At 47.1% G+C, this 17,687-nt stretch overlaps 1 protein-coding gene and 1 pseudogene across 7 annotated transcripts in view; one reads left to right on the top strand and one right to left on the bottom strand.

The window, feature by feature from the left end:
* LAMA2 (laminin subunit alpha 2) overlaps window positions 1-17,687 on the top strand; it is a 3,379,260-nt gene that overhangs the window by 2,665,454 nt on the left and 696,119 nt on the right. The gene's annotated exons all lie outside the window — the stretch shown is intronic.
* LOC138297529 (5.8S ribosomal RNA) lies at window positions 7,944-8,097 on the bottom strand (annotated as a pseudogene).

Here is a 17,687-nt window from a genome sequence, read left to right as displayed (position 1 = left end):
CGATTGGGTTGCTGAAATCAGCTACTGGTGGCAAGTATTCTTTGGAAAACAGAAAAAGTACAGTACTTAGGTACTTACATTAGGCACAAGGTGCAGTCAACCTACAAATTCAATTTAGGTGGTTTGATCAGTCATGTGCACCCATCCATACAGTTTTGGAACACACTGAACCTATCCTTAATGCTAGACTTTTCATCCTTGGCGTGGTCTCCCTTAACTTTTTGCCCCTATTTCCCAGGTTGTTTATGTGTGCTGGACTCTGATTGTGCTGTTTTTGTTACTCTGGGCACTTTACCACTGCTAACCAGTGCTGAAGTGCAAGTGCTCCTTTACAAAATGTGCATGTAATTATAGTTATAGTTATTATAATTGTAGTTATCCCCTAGTACAGTGCACTAGAGGTGCCCAGGCCCTGTAAATTAAATGCTACTAGTGGGCCTGCAGTACTGGTTGTGCCACCCACATACGTAGCTCTGTAATCATGTCTCAGACCTGCCACTGCAGTGTCTGTGTGTGCAGTTTTTACCTGTAAATTCAGCTTGGCAAGTATGCCCACTTGCCAGGCCTAAACCTTCCCTTTTCTTACATGTAAGGCACCCCTAAGGGTAGTCCTTAGGTAGCCTCATGGGCAGGGTGCAGTGTATGGTTAAGGTAGGATATATAGTAATGTGTTTTATATGTCCTGACAGTGAAATATTGCTAAATTTGTTTTTCACTGTTGCAAGGCCTGTCCCTCTCATAGGTTAACATGGGGGCTACCTTTAAATCTGAGTGTGGATTCCCTTTGGGAGCGGATGGACATGTGGAGTTTGGGGTCTCTGAGCTCGCAATTTAAAAATACATCTTTTAGTAAAGTTGATTTTGAGATTGTGTGTTTGAAAATGCCACTTTTAGAAAGTGAACATTTTCTTGCTTATACCATTTCTGTGACTCTGCCTGTTTGTGGATTCCCTGTCTGAGTCAGTTTGACAGCTGGGCTGGTTGCACCTCACATTAGACAGAGACACAAAGGGAGCTGGAGTGTAGTCTGCATTTCCTGATAAGCCATAGGAGGGAGGGAAGGAGTGGTCACTCACACCTGAAAGGGCTGTGCCTGCCCTCACACAATGCAGTCTCTGACCCCCTGGTGAGTGTCTGCTGGGGCCGGCCTGAGCAAGGCAGGATTTCACATTCACATTCAAGAGAGACTTTGCTTTGAAGTAGGCCTACTTCAAAGGAGAAATTGGGTATAAGAAGGGCACCCAAAAACACAGACTTTAGAACATTTCTGGAAAGCAAGAGGAACCTCTGCCTGGAGAAAAGCTAAAGAGCTGAGGAAGAAGAGCTGCCCTGCCTGTGACTGTGCTTTGTGGAGCTATCCTGCAGTTGCTGCTTCTGCCAGAGTAAGAGGGCAAAGACTGGACTTTGTGTGCCTTCCTTCTTGTGAAGATCTCCAAGGGCTTGATTTAGAGCTTGCCTCCTGTTATTTGAAGTCTCAGACACAGCAAAGACTTCTCTCTGCCAGCACCTGGAGTCTCTGGAGAGACTTCTACTCTGCCAAGTGGTGCCCATCCAGTTCCTGGGACCCCGAAAGGAGAATCTGGCAGCCCAAGAGTAAGAAATCCACGCACAGAATGCCGTACTGGGACAAGATTGACGCAACTCCGGTCTGCGGCTGAAAAATCGAAACGCTGCCTGCTTCGTGGCTGAAAATCGACGCTCGCCTGCAACGCGACCCGAAGAACGACGCCCAGGGCTGGAGAAACGACACACACCATCGCTGACGGAGGCTGGTGAGATCGCAACCTGCACTGCATGGTTTTCGGATCATCGTGCGGCTGGATTTCCGACACAAACACCGCTGGGCATGCAAAAACAACGCAAAGCCTGCCCAGACCCGAGAGTCCTGCGGAGAGAAGAAACAACGCACGCCGACCCGACTAGAGGAGAAGCAATGCAAGGTCTCGCTCGTGAGTGAAATCGACACATCTCAAGCCCTTTTTTGATGCACACTCGCCCGTGCGGTGTTATTTTTGACGCGCCCAAGGTAAATTTTCACGCTAACAGTGTTAGTATGTGTTTAAAATTACAAGAAGACTATTTTTACATTTTTTGTGATAACTTGACTTGTGTATTGTGGATCTTTGTCGTTTTGGTCTTGTTTTGTTTAGATAGATCTTCTCTATTTTTCTAAACCTCTTTGTGTCATTTTGTAGTGTTTTCATTGTTACTGTGTGTGTTGGTACAAATACTTTACACCTATCACTCTGAACTTAAGACTACTGCTCGTGCCAAGCTACCAAGGGGGTAAGCAGGGGTTAGCCGGGGATGATTCTCTTTTACCCTGACTAGAGTGAGGGTCCTTGCTTGGACAGGGGGTAACCTGACTGCCAACCAAAGACCCCATTTCTAACACTTAATGGGTAAGAAAGTCCTTAAAAAATGAGTTGTATTACCTAGGTGTTTGAATGCCCTGCATGGCGTCATGTATGAAATCCCTCATCAGGTTTTTCAAGACTTGGCCAAACCTCTGGTGCAATGCTTGTGGGCTGGGAAGCACTGTAGGGAAGAGCTAGCTACCATTAAAATAGAATGGGGCAGGAGAGGCTTGGAGGTTGCAGACTTGGAACTGTACTATCTAGCTGCCGACCTCCAACATGCAATCCACTGGCTTGACAGAGAAGACAACTGGAGATATCTCTCTAAGCTGGCTAACACAATAGATGCCTGTTGGATGAATTCCTACTGAGGGGCAGTAATGTCCCAGAAACATTACCCCGTGTGATCCGGATGACGTGCCAGCTCTAGGACAGGGTTGTGCAGAGAGTGATACAGAGGACTCCACATGCTCCGGAGCTAGACATTTGGATTGTGCGTCTTTTTGCCCAAATCGCTCATACGATGTCGACTGACAGATGGCGGGAAGGTGACTGCATTATGGTCTCTGTCTTAAATTAAGGAGACCGTTTTATTGCCATGCAAAATGCATTTGGCACATTTGGATTTGGATGGGGGGAGTTTTTACAGTATGCAAAAATAGCTCCTATTGCCAGACATCGCTGGCCATCCTTCCCTGAGGCCCCAGAACTCACACAGACGCTAGTTACAATTTTAAGCATTTAAGCACATAATTCACCTGTACCGAGTGCTCCGTGTGGACCAGCGAGTTGCGCCACTCTGTGTGGAAGAGGCACAGCAGTGGGTACGTGAAGAGCCAATTACACCTTAAGGATGATGGAAGTGCACAACACGATGAAGGGGATATCTGTAAATGCTCACTTTAAATTGATGCAATACAATTATGTTCACATGGGCTACCTCTTGCTGAAAACACTTCATGCTATTTATCCCGAGAGGGCTCCCATGTTCACTTGCTGTGGTGCGGTGGACGCCACTTTTTTTCGCATATAGTGTGGAAGTGCCCCATTATTACAATCTATTGGGTGGAGATACTGGCCCATATCAAATCAGTGACACAGTGGGTGGCTCCCTGTGTGATTAAGCAGTGACCGCTGGACTCACTCCTGGAGAAGCCCAAGAAAAAGTTGAGCAGGAAGTTCATAATACTGGGACTCATAGAGGCCAAACGATGTATAGCAACTCGTGACAGAGCGCTTGGCCACTGATGATTTGAGCTTGGATAGATGACCTGATAGAATGGGCAGGAGCAGAGGAAGGGCACGTGACAAACCAGGCACAATGATAAGGTGACAGATGACCTCCTTGCTTGGGGGGGGTGAGACAGACGTTGACAGCTGTATTGGACGACTCCACACACCCTTGTGTATAGGATCTGAATGAAAAGTACAGCATAGCCTGGATCAAGCAATACTCACAGACAACTTATAACACTGTCCAGGACCACCCCACAAATGCCACAGTTCGAGTCACATAATATGCCATGTGTGGAGGCTTGTTTAGGCTCTTATTGCTGTCAATAATCCAACCACACACACAGAAGATGAGGGGGCTAAAGGAAGTTGTTTTGGGGATATGAAACATACCTATAATGTACCATTTGTACAGTTTATTTCTGGACAATTATTACTCGTAACTGGCATATACATGCCGTATCATACAGGATGATAGAAAATGTACCTGCAAGTGAAATTTGATGAGAAATGGCAATATGCTACGGTGTTGTTACTAGTTGTGTGCCCCTATTATCCATGGGGGGGTGATGATTGTAATTGTGGAATAACAAAAACTAAATTAAAAAACAAATTGAAAAAATAAAGGGTAAATTGGAACTGGCTACATTTTTTTATTAGTTAATTCTCACCACAATATCAAATTATTAAGAGACTTTTGTCCTTCCCAGAAATGTTCTATTGGACGTGCTGTTTTCTGGCTGCTACATTATCAAAACCTAAGTTCAATTGCTCATTTATTAGGACTGGGCATAATCCAAATTACGAAGTCTTGAAAGGTGATATGGTTCATTGAGTTGGCACCCATCATCATTCATTGACTAGAGAGGCCCTGAGAATGAAATGTCACTGCTGATGTTTTTGTCCACATAAAACTGACAAGCTGAGTGGGGGACTTCTTGAAATCTGGAAAACCTTTGAAGGTGGAGTGTTGCTCTCCCCTGAGCAGGATAAAAGGTCCTGCCTGCTGGCTGGTACCACCAGCATACGGGCCTGGCCCTCCAAGTGTGGGATTACAAAAGCTGTTCAGTCCTCAGGTCCCCCAGACTCATCTCCTGTCTGATGACACACTTGTCCGGGTAGGGAAGGGAGCCCTGTCTGGTGCCTGGAGCCTTGACCTGCATGGACTGGGCTTTGCAGGTGAAAGCCATGGCTTTGTCTGCCTTTGACTGGCGATTGCAGGAGCTGTTTAGCCCACAGGAGCCCAAGATTCCTGCCCGGTCCAATGCCACCCTGCCCAGAGATCTGCCTGGGCCTTTACGTTGGGTCTCATCTATGCTGCACAGTCTGGAGGGGCACAAGGGTCCTCCCTAGTATGCAGCTACTGTATTCTGGGCAGGGACTGTCATCCCAGTCTATCCACTATGGGTGCCTCGAGTAAGTACCTTCCACCTTTTTGGTGCCGGAGCCTAGGTAGCTAAGGAAGGTTTATCCCTCAACCTTGCACCACTTTGTAACTATGGAGTGCAGATTTTTGCCTCGTTGGACCACATTAACATAAAAAAAATGATGCAAATGTGATGTAAGGAGACGCTAGAGCCTTGTAAATCTGTCCCCAGGAGCTCTAAACAGAAATCACATTGTCTCAACACCTGCGTCTGGCCTTCAAGATGCTTTGTTTTAATTAAACTGTTAGATTCCCGTGGTCTGCACCAGTATCTAAGTTGGCTGGTCATACTGACCAAGGTGGAATGTCAGCTTCACGCCCTAGGGACAGCTGACTATCACAGGTGGGGCAATCCACAGGAAGGGCCCGGCTTGTGGCCAGAGTCAACACTGCTACGAAACATGATGCCTTGTCCAGTCACGGGATGCGCTCAGCGTTGCTTCTTACCCAGCCTAACTGACCCAGCCCTTCGAGCCAATCCTTATCCCAAAGTTACAGATCGGACTTGCTCCAACATGCCAGAGACTGTTCACCTTGGAGACCTGCTGCAAATATGGATGTGGGCCGGTGCAAGATTTGCACTTTCTCCCCTGGATTTTCAAGGATCAGTGTGATCTCACTGAACACCCTCGGATCCACAACATTTTCCAAGGCTCAGGCCTCCGTGTCAGGGTGAACCCATTTCAGGGCACCCTGCCTTTCACAAAGAAATGAAAACTCTGCTTGTGGCTCCCACTGGCTTCTGCTGGATCATTTGCTTTACCACACTGGATGCTGCAATGAAGCCCATATCCACGACTCCGAGTTCAGAGATCTAAACCCAACTGTCGTTTGATCAGCTGGGGGCAATGGAGGCCATCTCCTGTCTCTTCTGAATGTCACTCATCCATGTTTTAGGACCATCTGATCAATGTTCAACTACTGTTCACATGGGACCCTTCTCCACTTCGGGCTTCAAAGTTTTTGTTTAGATATTTGCTACAACAACCAAGATCGGCACCTGTTGCAGCTCCAATCAACTCTCACCACAGGTTTATTTACAGCAGTCATGGCTTGGCCATGGGTTAGACCCCGTGGTCAGATATGGGCTGGAAGCTCAAACAGCATCCATTTTAATGACTTTTTGAATCGGTAGGTGAGTTGTTACACACTCCTTAGCAGACTTCAACCTCCATGGCCATCGCCCTGCTGTCTATATCAACCAACACCTTTTCTTGAGTCTGAAGAGCATCGGCATTGGGTGCCTTAACATGGTGTTTGGGTATCCCACTGCACCAGTTCTAATTACCAAAAGTGGTCCACTAATCACTTGCAGGATCCCACTTTCATTGCATCACAGGGTTTTGATCGGTCCTCCGACTTGCCCACGTATTAAACTACTTGATCATTGTTTCAAGACATTCAGGTGGGCAACTGACATTTCAGCAGAACTCTTGCACCCAGTGTAGGCCTCCTCACCCAGCACAGTGACACAATCAGGGCACCTTGAGCACAGTCCTTCCCACTCAACAGTCACACAGGGAGCCGAGGGCTCCATGCCCCTTCCCTTTCCTGGTGCACCCTGAGACAGGCTGGGGCAGTTGCCATGGGAGGACGCAGAGGTGGCCAATCTCCTTGCAGCCCCATAGACACTGTAAAGCTGCTGCCAACACGGGTGTAACACTCTGCTAGAGCAGAGATCCACCTGCCACCACAAAGCCTTCGCAGCAAATCCAGAGCAGATCATAGTACATCACCATGTAGGAAATCCACCCTGAGGGGCCAGGTGCACCCAGGCAGGTGGGCAACTGACATTGCAGCAGACCTCTTGCACCCAGTGTAGGCCTCCTCACCCTACAGGGTGACACAGTCAGGACACATTGAGCACAGTCCTTCACAGTCGATAGTCACACAGGAAGCCGAGGGCCTCATGCCCCTTCCCTTTCCTGGTGCACCCTGAGACAGGCTGGGGCAGTTGCCAGGGGAGGACACAGAGATAGTCCATCTCCTTGCAGCCCCATAGACACTGCAAAGCTGCTGCCAATGGGGGTGTAACACTATCTGCTGGGGCAGAGAGCCACCTGCCACCACAAAGCGTTCCCAGCAAATCCAGAGCAGATCATAGTACATCACCATGTAGGAAATACACCCTGAGGGGCCAGGTGCACCCAGGCAGCACTCCCACAAAAGGGATCTGCTCTCCTTCGTGGCCGACCTTCCTGCCTTGTTGAATGCTCAGGGCAGACTGCAGTCTTCACCCATTTACTTCACAATGGTTTCAAAGTTCTTTTCAACTTTTCCATATGGTACTTGTTGCCTATTGATCTTGCACCTGTATTTAGCCTTAGATGGAGTTTACCACTTCGGGCTGCATTTGCCAGAAACCCCACTCTGAGAAGACCGATCCCAGTACGTCGAGGGCCACTTGCCATTACTGAGGGAATCCTGGTTAGTTTATTTTCCTCTGCTTGGGAGCATGCTTAAATTCAGGGTGTTGCCTAGTGTGATCTGAGGTTGTAGTCAGATGCTGAAGTATTGAGAGCTAGACCAATTCCAGAGGTGTCAGAAGTGGAAAGTGGAAAGTTTTGCAAAGGGGGGTTATGGCAGCACACCTTTTCCCAGATTGGAGACCAAAGCCCGCAAGGGGCAGCATAGAAACCAGAACATGAGGGCACAGAGGGGACCTTCCCAGTCCCATCTACAGAAGTGGACACGCAAAGCAGTGCATGTGGGCAGCTGTAGGACATGACAAACAGCCACATGCAGTACACAGTCAGGCACCCTGGGAATCTTCAGGCCTGGGGCAGGCTGGGCAGCCACCTCATGTGATCGAAGCCCATGTGCACAGGTGGCACTCCTCTGCTGTGAGACTAGGAAAAAGGGAGTAAATGCCCCTGCAACAGTCCCAACCTTGCCCTGGGAGAGCCCTATGGTGATTGATGTTCAAGCAACCCTCAGACAGGCATAGCCACGGGTGCAACATAGGGCTGCAAGGTGCATTCAAAGTGTCAGTAATCAATAAGTCCTTCAATTCACACTAATTCTCACAGCTAGCTGCGTTCTTCATTGGCACATAAGCCAAATCATCCACCACCAAGATCCACATGCCACTGCTGGAGTATCTGCGGTATGTTCTAAATGAGGTTGACAGATAATTTTACCCCAGCAATGGGTAAGAGAAAGTTAACATCACAAATCAGTCGGCATTTAATTTGCAGTATGAGCAATATGGCCACACAAGAAAAACCCAATTCAGAAATTAAGGTAAAGGGTTTGTTATAGACTTATAGTCAATTTAATATAAATGATAATTTAAATCAACCTGTAAACATACAGTATCACGATAGGTTGGCCCAAACAGTAGTAAACGTTTAGGCGCACTAGCATAAGACAAACTAAATATTCAACAGTTTCTAAGCAGAACAGCAAAAGAAGAACCTGGTTTTCAGAGAACAAATGCTGACCAACTCTTCTAAACATGAAGAGAATCTAAAATAATCATCTAAGCTAGTCAAGTGAGGTAAATCTCTAAAATTAACAAGACACTAGTTGATGTGTGCTGGACTACCAAACATGAGAACAATAATTAAAAAGAAAATACAGGACAAAAAGAATTTGGAAAAATAACATCTGCAGCAAAATAAAGCTAACTAAAGTTGACAAAAATAAGTAAAAAGGGAAGGAGTTAGCATCTCAGAAGCTCCGTCAAGAGTTAGCTCATGGATCAGAGTTCTTTCAGCAAGCATTGGGGAAGTATGGGGCAAGGGCAAAGAGGTCAGTACCTCTCAAAGTACAAGGGATGTTTCTCTCTCAAACTCCAAATGATCTCTCTAATTCCAACTAATTAGAAAATGGTAAGTTTAAGTACAAAGTGAATGATGATCAGAGGATTTCATTGTTCAATCATAACACATCGTGCAATACCGTATACCACAATATTCTGATAAAAAACTCTACCACATCGGCATCCAACGGGGCGATTGTAGATGGATAACTTCCTTCCTCACCCAGTGGATCCACCTCTCACCTTTCACTTCTGAACCCAAGGGCACCACCTCTGGTGTCCCCTATGGCTCATCCCTCAAAGACATGCTCTTCAGTGCATATATGACCCCACTGGCCAACATCATCAGATCCTATGGTTGTGAGATAGTAGCCTCTTTCTAGCATGGTTACCCCCACTTTTGGCCTGTTTGTGAGTGTGTGTCAGTGTTTTTTTCACTGTGTCACTGGGATCCTGCTATCCAGGACCCCAGTGCTCATAGATAAAAACCTATATGTCAGTATGTTTTGCCTGTCTCACTGGGATCCTGCTAGCCAGGACCCAAGCGCTCATAGTTTGTGGCCTAATGTGTATGCTTGTGAAGTGCCTAACTGTGTCACTGAGGCTCTGCTAATCAGACCCTCAGTGCTTATGCTCTCTCTGCTTTTAAATTTGTCACTGTAGGCCAGTGACTTCATTTACCAATTTCAATTGGCACACTGGTCCCCCCTTATAAGTCCCTAGTATTTGGTACCTAGTGAGATCCATATGGGCTGCAGCATTTCTTTTGCCACCCATAGGGAGCTCAGACAAACCCTTACACAGGACTGCCATTGCAGCCTGCGTGAAAGAACGCACACATTATTTCACAGACATTATCACTGCACTTAAATAACTTATAAGTCACTTATATGTCTAACCTTCACTTGCTGAAAGTTAGGTGCAAAGTTACTAAGTGTGAGGGCACCCTTTCACTAGCAAAGGTGCCCCCACATAGTTCAGGGCCAGTTCCCCGGACTTTGTGAGTGTGGGGATGCCATTACACGCATGCACTACATATAGGTCAATACCTATATATATGTAGCTTCACAATGGTAACTCCGAATATGGCCATGTAACATGTCTAAGATCATGGAATTGTCCCCCCATTCAAAATCTGCTATTGGGGAGCCAATTCCATGCATCCTGAGGGCTCCACCATGGACCCCCAGCACTGCCCAACAAGCTCTCTGAGACTTGCTCTGCAGCTACAGCTGCTGCCACCTCACAGGCAGGGTTCTGCCCTCCTGGGGTCTGGGCAGTCCTGTCCCAGGAAGGCAGAACAAAGCATATCCTCTGAGAGCAGGGTGTTACACCCTCTCCCTTTGGAAATAGGTGTTACAGACTGGGGAGGCGTAGCCTCCCCCAGCCTCTGGAAATGCTTTGAACGGCACAGATGGTGCTCTCCTTGCATAAACCAGTCTACACCGGTTCAGGGACCCCCTTCTCCCCTGCTCTGGCTGGAAACTGGACGAAGGAAAGAGGAGTGACCACTCCCCTGTCCATCACCACCCCAGGGGTGGTGCCCAGAGCTCCTCCAGTGTGTCCCAGACTTCAGCCATCTTGCTCTGCAAGGTGTGGGGGCCCTCTGGAAGCCTCTGAGTGGCCAGTGCCAGGTGATGGCAGAGACCCCTCCTGATAGGTCCTTAGCTGATAAGGTAGCCAATCCCCCTCGCAGGGCTATTTAGGGTCTCTCCTGTGGGTTCTCTTCAGATTCTGCTTGCAAGATTCCTTCAGGAATCCTCTGCAACAACTTCATACTCTTCTGACCTCGGATCAACCGCAGCCTGCTCCAAGAAATGCTGTAACTGCAACAAAGTGTCTACAAGAGACACTTTTCTTCAGCAACCTCAGCTCCAAGTCAGCAACTGCAACAGTTTCCACGGTGTACATGCTCTGGGGACATCCTGTCTTCATCCTGCACCAGGAGGGCCGAATAAATCTTCCATGGAGTGACGGAATCACTCCCCTGCTCCAAGCACGCACCTTCCAAGAGGACGATGGGTACCCTGGGACTCCTCTCACAATTACGAGCATGCTCCTAAGGACACAGAGGGTGGAGATCATTAACATAGACTGTCCTAAGGTCCTGCTGACGCAATTTGAAGGAGGTAAGACCTTGCCTTCCCTGAGAACGAAGGTACTCCTGTGTACTGTGTCTTCTTCACCTCCTGAGGCCTCTGTGCACTCTTTGCAAAATTCCTTCTGGCCCAAATCCCCAGCACTCCACCCTGCGATGAGCAACTCGCAGAGTTGTTCTCCGACGGCGTGGGACCTTCTTTTGTTGTGCTGCATCAACTGTGTTTTGCACCTCCTTTGAACCCAGATCCTGTGGCTTCTGGGGATGCTGGCTGGCATCGTGAGGGCTCTCTAAAGTGCTGAGAGCCCTCTTTTCCTCCTAACACAGAGTTGAGGCCTCCAGGTCCCTCCTGGGTCCATTCAGAGCCATTTTGACAAAAAATTCACTTTTGTCATAGCCAAGGCTTGTTGGCACCTTCCAACACGAAATCGCATCTGCAATAATCTTCACGCCGTGAGACAACTTTTGCATCATACAGGAACCCGCTGGCATCTTCCTAAGGTTCATTTCCCCAGTCTTCAACTAACCGGGGACTCGACTCTTCTGGGTTGGCAGGGGCTCATGTCCTTCCTGGAACTTCTTTCGATGTCTGGACTTAGTCCCCTTCCTTTGCAGGTCTTCAGGTCCAATAATCCAGCAGTTGTTCTTTGCAGGCTTGGTTGGCTGCTGCAAAATCCCCAAAATGGTATATAGTTTGTCCTAAGGAAACTTGCAGTACTCTACTCCTGCTTTTCTGGGCTCTGGGGTGGGATAATTTACTTACCTTTACTGTATTCCTACTCTCCCAGCGATTCTGCACACACTACATTTGTCTAGGGGGGAATTTTTGATTCACATTCCACTTTTTCAGTATATGGTTTGTGTTGCCCCAGACATATTTTCTCTCATTGCATTCTATAAGATGTCCTACTGTTTGCATTGTTCTATGACTATTTACTTGTCTAATTTTGGTGTCTAGTGTATATATTGTGTATAATACTTACCTCCAGAAGGAGTATAAACTCTAAGATATTTTTGGTACTGTGTCACCCGAATAAATACCTTTATTTTTGGTAACACTGAGTATTGTCTTTGCGTGTCTCCTAGTTCAGCCTAAGCTGCTCTGCTATAGCTACCTTTATCACTCCAAGCTGCTAGAACACTACTAATCTACTAATAAGGGATAACTGGACCTGGCACAAGGTGTAAGTACCACCAGGTACCCACTATAAGCAAGGCCAGCCTCCTACATTGGTGGTGCAGCGGTGGGATAAGTACTTGTAACTGCTTTATCACTTTGTCATTGGTGCTTTTCATAAGAAAAACATATGATATAAGTGGTATAGTAGGAGCTTTGCATGTTTCCTAGTTCAGCCTAAGCTGCTCTGCTATAGCTACCTCTATCAGCCTAAGCTGCTAGAACACTATTACTTCACTAAGGGATAACTGGACCTGGTATAAGGTGTAAGTACCCAAGGTACCCACTACAAACCAGGCTAGCCTCCTACAATGGTCTAGACATAATTTCCTACACAGACGACACCCAACTCATCCTCTCACTCCCCGACAACCCCTCCACCACTAGAACCAACTTCCACGGATGCATGGCAAGCATCGCTGACAGGATGAAGAACAACTTCCTGCAGCTGAACGCGGAAAAGATGAAAGTACTAATCTTTCGCAATAGCAGCAACACATGGAATGACCCCTTTTGGCCATCAGACCTAGTACCCGCACTCACTCTCTCCGATCACATCAGAAACCTTGGAATCTTCATTGACAACAAGCTCACCATGAAATTACAGATCAGATCAACTCTGTCTCTTCTGCCTGCTTCCTCACTTTGCACATGCTTCCTAAGATATTCAAGTGGCTACCCCTACACATGAGACGCACCATGACATAGGCCCTCATCACCTGCCAATTGGATTACAGCAATGCCCTCTACGTAGCAATCGCCGCACGCCTACTACAGAGACTTCAGACTATACAGAATGCTGCACACCGACTCATCCTCTGTCTTCCTTGATGAACCCACATCATAACCCACCTCAGGGAACTCCACTGGCTCATAGAAGAGATGCCAGTTCAAGCTGCTGACCCACACAAAGGCCCCACACAACCAAGGGCCCGTGTACATTAACTATTGCCTGAACTTCCACCAACCATCAAGAAGACTACGCTCTGCCTCCCTTTCACATACCCATACTCCTCGCATCTACTGAAGCAGAAGTGAAGGACGCGCCTTCCCTCACATCACAGCAAAAACCATGAACAGCCTTCCCACATGGCTCTGGACCATCACCTCACTTCTGGATTGATTGATTGATTGATTGACAGGCATCTAAAACATCATCACAAGATCACCAGACCATCATGAGAAGGCATCCATCTTTGCTGTCCGGTACACCTTTACAAAAAATAATGAACTGAGTTTGTCTTCACATTCTTTGTTTCTCTGTATACCATCCTCAAGAGTACTTTCTTGGGCACTATATGAGCAAAGCAATAACACATCTATTTCCAAACTAACATTTTATGGAAACGACATCTGTAAAGAAATGTCATGTTAGACAACAGAAAACAACATTCTCACATTCTGCAAGACTGAGGCCTAACAAATCAATATGGCTAAACTAAGGGAAATAGAATTAAGATGGCACACTTTATTCACAGCAAGCAAACACATACATTTCAGTACAAGTCTTGTCAGTATTCATGTTACAGCAAATTGCAAAAATAAAATAACTTGTTAATGCATGTCAGTAACTATGATGAGGAAACTATATGTTTCAACACTATCATACAACTTTTTCATGAAGAAATTCATTATTGTTTCAATGAAAACAATTCCTTAAAACATAAGGAATCATGAAATCAAAATAAATCATAATATTTACATTGAAATGGCTATAGCACATACATCAAATCACCAGTCTAAAGTGTATGCACTCTAATACGGGCTTTCAGTGACCACTTTACAGTTCACTTGTTAGAAATCCACCCAATATAATGTCAATATGGTCACATATAGATCAGCATTGTGACGTCAAGGGTAACAGCCAAATCTCATCTCAGCTGTGCCACACATTTTACAATGTTTGCCCCCTGTAGGTGCAGTAGAGGCTGAGTTAAGTCAGCATCAGCCATCCCCACCTTCGCAGTGAGGCAGACCAGCACCCTATTACGCTTTCTCTCTGGAAGTCAGCCTCTACAATTTGAAAGTGTTTCCAGGCATTTGGCCTGGAAGCCCAACCCCACTGTCACAACAGGCATGTTAGCAAGAGGTAAGCAAGAACTTCTCACTGCAGCAAGGGAGGAACGCTCCACCACCGGTCCTCCTGGACACTGTCACACCAGTCTTTAAACCCCAGTTTGTTTACAAAGGACCAGTTGACCAGACACCTTGCAACAAGGAACAGTTGCCCCTCTTGCACATCTGACAACCACCTCCCACCAGGGCCAGTGGGAGCAAGAGTTCAACCACTGCATGTAGAGAGTCCCCAGTTTAGGCAGCAGCACAGAGCTATGGCAGCTTCTGGGGGTCCCCCTTGCCATGGTGGGAGGCACAGATGGGAGAAGGTTCCCCCACACCATCAAAGTGACTCACCTTCCTCCGGGTCACATGTTGAGCAGCTGGGCAGCATCTCTTCCCACCCCTCAAAGCAGTTCACACTGACTTTGAGGAGGCATGGTGTCACGGCAAAGAGGTGTTGGGATTCCCCCATGGCCCTGGTTCCCTCTCATCCAGACTGCCCTGCCAGCCAGGACAGGCCACTCCTCAGTCACTTGAAATCAGGACAGGCCAGGTCAGATAGGGCTTGAGAGGACCCAGATGGCAAGGCTTTCATGGTGTCCCAGCCCAGAGCGGCATTGTAATTTGGTTACCTACAGGTGTGTGCTGGGTGAGCAAGGGCTCCAACTTGGGAGGGCTATCTCTTGCATTGTGCCCCTCCAGGAGGAACTGGGGCATGGCTTGACCTGGTCCCTCTAATGGCCATTCCACGGTTAATGATCCTCCTGAGATTCACCTACACAAACCTTGTTACAACCTTTACTTTGTCTTTATAGTCAAGTTTGATTGTCTAACAGTGCTCCACCAGAGCAGTTGCCAACCAATGTAGGGCCAATCCCAGGACCCCACTGAATCATTCAATCAGTAGGAGTGTTGAGCGGTGTGTACAAAGGGCAAGGGATTAATCAATACAAGCTTATGACCAGCAACTAATAGGAATTCCTTGTCAAGGAAAATAATTGCAATACATAAACCTTATCACAGATGGGTTTCAGCAGGTTAGCCCTCACCTATGAGCAAAGGAAAGACACAAGCTGATCCTCTCAGAGTAGCACACGTGCAGCCCCAGTAATCTAAGGGCATCACACACCTGTTATTTCTCAAACTCATGTGACTGAACACCACTTGTCCCTCTAAGAAGTTGAACACAATCCACTGATGGTTACGTAACTAGTCAACATGGAGGAGTCTCGTTCATTATCGGAGTCAACCAGACAAATCGCTTCAACTACTAAGAATAACTATGCACCACCATCCGCAAAGCAAAGAATGAGCTATCAATCAGTCAATCCTTTCTGTGCTGGGCCAGGTGAGGTTGTCCGTGTTAAGTCAAATTAAGCTGCAGGCTGCACTCCTGCTGGTGCCCTTCTGTCAATTTCTCTAAATTTCAGCTTTGCAAATATACTTTCCCAAGAACCCAAAGAGTTGGGTTTGCTGGAAGCTGCTCAGCAGGAAATGGGGATAACACAGCTGGATCGATAGTCTGCATTGTTTATGGTTGGAACTGTGACAGTATCTGACCATCTTTGAACTTCCAACTTTTCTTCTTGATTAATGAAAACATTCTTGACACTTTAGTTTGTCTTGTTCTCGTCCAAGACTTTTACCTCTAGCAGTAAAATACAAATGCACCTGACAGTTCCTCTTAATTATGTCCCCATTTCCAAAAACCAACAAAACAGAAATGGAGTCCTGTTCCATCATGCCTAGCTCAAGTATTCAAGTGACCGGCCTCCTTTATACACTTTGGAAGCCCAGGACACTCTGTCAAGAGCACTAAGGAGGCATTGAGAGGCAGGGCCTGGGAAAAGCTGTAGTTCATGTCACAGCAGACCACCAGCTTGATCACAAGATCCAAGTATGAGCGTTTTAAATGCAGCAATTTTAACATACACTATTGGACTCCAAATTATCAGGACTGCTGGCACCAGACTTGCTCTCCAATGGCTCCTCATTAAAGAATTTAAAGTTTACTCATTCCAATTATGGGGCCTCAAAATATTTCTGTATTGTTATTTTTTTTGACATTACCTTCCTGAATCAAGAGTGGTTAATTTGCATGTCTGCTGCCTTCCTTGGATATGGTATCAATGATTCAGGCTTTCTCTCCAGAATCAAACCTTGACTCCCCATTACTCATTGTCACTATTGTTGGCACAGAAAGAGCCATTGAAAGTAGATAGAGCAGACATCCTTATGTATTCATTGTTATCACCGGGATGTGCGATCAGCCCGAGGTTGTATATAGTCTCCAAAGTGGCCTAGTGAGTCCAGATTTGTCTTGTTCTGATAAAAGAATGCATCCCAGGATGTTAGTGCTTGTCAGCATGTATTCTCTCTAGAATTTGCACAGTAATCCAACTAACAGATTGAATGATCAAAGGAGATATAACTGATTTGGTGAGCCACTTGCAGTTTCACTCTATGGACCATGTATAATTTATGTAATTACACATGCATGGCTTAATCTTTGAGACAAACACATGCTACTAGCAGTATCAACCAGATAGGCTGGATTGGAAAAGAAGCCACATGCACATCCTGGACCGACCATCACACCACTCAGGGGCTTGTTTTGGGAGCCCCTGATTCCCTGTCAGAGACTGAGAGGTCAGGGCCATCACAATGGCTCTGGCAGGTTCAGCATGCTCCCTGACAACAGAAGGGAGAGGCGAACCAAGGTGCACCCTGAACAAGACACAGGATACTTTGCCCCAAGCTTTGGGGAGCCAATGCCTTGCCACATAACAGTCGTTCCAAGCTGCTGCAGAAATTCAGTGGGCAGAAAAGGGCAAAGGACAGACATGCAAAGTTCAGGCTACCATGCAGCATATGTGACTAGAGCCTCCTGACCCCATGCACTCTATCACACCACATCAAAGCTGTCAGGCTGCTTGGCCTTCGCTCTACTGAGTGATCTCCACAAAAGGCAGACCTTCAAGTCAGACAGTCCGGGCAGGATCAAAGCTCTTTGCTTAAAACCACAGCTGTGCATTGCCAAGCAGTCCAACCCTAAGAGAATCAAGTCTTCCCAGCATTCACAGCACAATGCTGGCTAAACCAGCCTCCAGCAGGCCACCCTACACGGCATGTCAGGTTTGCATACCTGCCTGCTCTCTGGGATGCAGGGCTCAGAGGAAAGACCAATCGGATAGGGCTGAAGACAGCCACAGACTCAAGCCCCTAGGACCTCATGTCATGCCAGCCCCAGCCCTCACAGATCCTGGGAAGAGTGACCAGGGGACAATGGAGCGCCACAAACCTTGTCCCTAATGATCCGGAGGAAGGCTACCTGCCTTTTATGTCATCTGTGCATACTGAGGGGGCCATTGGCACAAACACACCTGACCTCCTGGAGTCCTGGCTGGGGTTGAAAATTTAAATAAGCCATCACCTGGACTTCCAGGTCAGGTCACCCTGCACAGGGATGTCAGCTTTGCATCCACACCTGGTTTCCAGGAAGCAAGGCTTAGGGGAAAGGCCCATCGGACAGGACTAGAAGACAGCTGCAGACTTGGGCCCCCTGGGGCCTGTGG

This window comes from Pleurodeles waltl, chromosome 5, assembly GCF_031143425.1.
Source record: "Pleurodeles waltl isolate 20211129_DDA chromosome 5, aPleWal1.hap1.20221129, whole genome shotgun sequence".
Lineage (NCBI taxonomy): Eukaryota > Metazoa > Chordata > Amphibia > Caudata > Salamandridae > Pleurodeles > Pleurodeles waltl.
This window is presented reverse-complemented; position numbering and strand designations above follow the sequence as displayed.